This window comes from Epinephelus lanceolatus, chromosome 18 (assembly GCF_041903045.1).
Source record: "Epinephelus lanceolatus isolate andai-2023 chromosome 18, ASM4190304v1, whole genome shotgun sequence".
Taxonomy (NCBI): domain Eukaryota; kingdom Metazoa; phylum Chordata; class Actinopteri; order Perciformes; family Serranidae; genus Epinephelus; species Epinephelus lanceolatus.
Genome location: NC_135751.1, coordinates 18,774,769 through 18,777,814, shown reverse-complemented (window position 1 = coordinate 18,777,814; position 3,046 = coordinate 18,774,769). Strand labels below are relative to the sequence as shown.

General features: G+C 38.6%; 1 non-coding gene across 1 annotated transcript; it reads right to left on the bottom strand.

Annotated features, from left to right (window-relative positions):
- Positions 1 to 2,974: 2,974 nt before the first annotated feature.
- trnat-cgu (transfer RNA threonine (anticodon CGU)) lies at positions 2,975 to 3,046 on the bottom strand. Its single transcript has one exon. It is a non-coding gene; the product is annotated as a tRNA-Thr (tRNA).

Genomic DNA, 3,046 nt, shown 5'->3' with positions numbered 1-3,046 from the left:
AATATTTTGAGATACGAGCTCATTATTTCAAGAAAGTTTCTCATTACAGTGACTTACAGGATATATTTTCATCACACAGGTAGAAATGGGCTTCCATATATCTTGGCCTGTACTCAATGCTGATATACAAAATTGTTTTGTTTTTTTTGTTTTTTTAAAATACATAATGATATGGACATCATCTATCATACGGATTCCACCAGGGGGCTGAATTTACAGTGTTGTGTGTTGTGCAAAAGTGGAAGCAGCCAGAAATATGGGAACTGTGGTCCAACTGTGTCAAATATTTAAAGAATGATGACTAAGGTGAGGAAGTTAAAACTTTTGCTTGTAGTGACACCATCTGGCCAATTAGCTCCAGCTTTATATTTTGTTTTGCTTAGACTGCATATTCCCTGCATTGTGTTTGTTGCCTAATTGGGAGGGCAGCTCTTATTCTGCTCTTTTTTTTAACCAGCCTGGAGAGGTAAGAGAGACAATGCACCACACAGCCCCTAACTGTGCTGCAAAAACACAGGGAAAAGGCAGTAAAAGTTTGATCATTAAAACACGAGGAATGCAGACACTTCTTCTGTTGCTATATGTGGAGTTTAAATAGCAGCTGTGAAGGGAAAAACTATTTAGAAGGCTCCTGATAATTGCTTTCCTAATCTTGAGGGAGGAAACGGTATGAGACACACTCATTTCCACTAATGTGTCACATGCTTACGTAGGTATACCTACACCTTTATGGTACACATTCTTCTGAGATGACTTTCTTCTCCAGTTTAAACTGCCTCTAGATCTGTTTGACCAACTACAACTGAATATAATATCAGCTAAGGTTGATAGGTTTTTAAAATATTTTACTTTATTTTTTTCCCCTCAACATCTGTCATCTATGAAAAGCTTAATGGCAGCAAATCCTGCTGGGAAATAAAAAAAAAAAATCAATAAAAAAAATACAGCACTTAGATTTTCTCATATTACTTTCATGGATCATAGGATCAGTATGTTTCATTATTATTGACACGATTCACAAGAAATCACAGGTTACCATGGCAATGAGCCTCTGCCACTGCAGCATGAGCTTACTAATAGATGTCAATCATCGTGGCCTTGACTGCACGACGCATGTGAGTCATTTTTCAGTGTGCTTTCTGTTTGTTTACATGGTTAGAGCTGCTCATAGTGTCATAAAGGACAATATTCTTTTACACCATCACAATGAGTGCACTTCAGAACCAGCAATTTTGCCATCTGGATCTTATTTTCAATGACCAAGGTACTGATTTGTGCGCTAAATGCAGCATTTCATCTCACAGTAATAGCAGCTGGAGGTTATCCACCAGCGATGTGCTGTGGATGCTGCTGACTAAGGCTTTTGCAAACCACCGCAGCAGCTTCCAGTTGTTTCCTTCCCCATCATCACATGTGAGTTTACAAAAGGTGACTTCAACAGATGGAACATGATGATACGCTGCAGCGTAAACCAGATATGAATCATTGATGCTGCAACATAGAGCGTTACCTGGGAAACTGTAGCAGTCTGTTGGATGAGGGTCAACTGAGAATATATAATTATAGTGATCATTATTACTATGTGATGTGGAAACACATTTTCAGAGAAGAAATATTGTGACAAACATCAATGAAGTACATTTGATGATAATCTGAGAAATCCATCCACTACAGATACAATGTTTTTCTTACATAGGCTACACATATTTTTATACAAACCTCTCAAAACAACATTTTGAAGCAGTAGATTTATGTCTCATTTTGGATTAAATGACTGCACTGGACCTTTCTGTACATCAGGATCATCCTGATTAGGTGAGGCCCACAGTGCCTCCTGTGGTGCAACTGTTCCATCACCACTGACTTCTTTTTACTTACTATACTGTACATCTATTTGATGTAGATAGGAATGGTTGGGTTACTCCACAACCAAAAGACCCTGTCATCAAGTTAATTAAAATAAAGTGTCCCTATTAAATAAATTGGGAAACTACATCTACCAGGAAGAACATGCAGGTAATGTTTCTCTTTTCGATGCGCACCTCCCCAGAAATGTAACTACACCTCACAGTGATGCAGACTTCCTGTCTATTTTTGTAAGCTGAAACCATTTCCCCAACTTTTACTTACTTTTATTTCACAGATCATAAACAATAAATTGTGAAGACAATAAAGCCTCCACAAAAAAGCATTTTAAGTCTTGTATGTGATTTTTCCTGGCTTTATATGAGCAGAGAAAATCTCCGCTAGTGGCTAGGCTAATATCTACAATGTAAAATGCCATAGGCTTGTGCTAATAACGTTAGCATGTTATATTTGTTTGGAAAATGTGTTTAGTATAAGACAGTTGTTTTGTTGGTGAACCTTGTGAGCTGGAATTAAGTAGAATTTTGTAACGTAACTTTTGTCAAATGTTGCTGTTGTTCATATGAGTAGAGTAAAAGTTGGCTAGGCTAATCTATACAATGTAAAATGCCATAAGCTTGTGCTAAAAACATTAGCATGTTGTATTTGTGGGGAAAATGTGTCAAGATAAAGACAAGTGCTTTGTCTGCGAATGGTGCGAGTTATAGTGAAGCTGATTTGTAAATTTGTGTTTGAAATTGTCTCTATTAAGCCATGTTTAAGTTATGTTTGTGAGTTTTGGGTGTATTTTGAAGCATACAGCACTTCACAGAGACTCCACCGCTGACTAGTGTTTTGGAGGTGTAACTTCAGAGTGACACAGACACACCATGGAACAAGTAAAAGTGCTCATAACGGGGTAGGCCACACACAAGTATAAATCCCACGTGATCCTGAATGTAGGCATCACCTCAAGATGATATACTGTTGCCAAAGATGAGGGGAACTTCAGAGTGTGACTTTGTGCACGTTTGAGAACACTGCAGTTCACTTGACTACATATACATTGTCTATGGACCCGCGCAGTACAGGACACACTATTCACCAAGCAAGTTGAAATCGCCTCAAAAGGCACGGACGGGGTTCGAACCCGCGATCTTCGGTTTACGAGACCGACGCCTTACCACTTGGCCACCGCGCC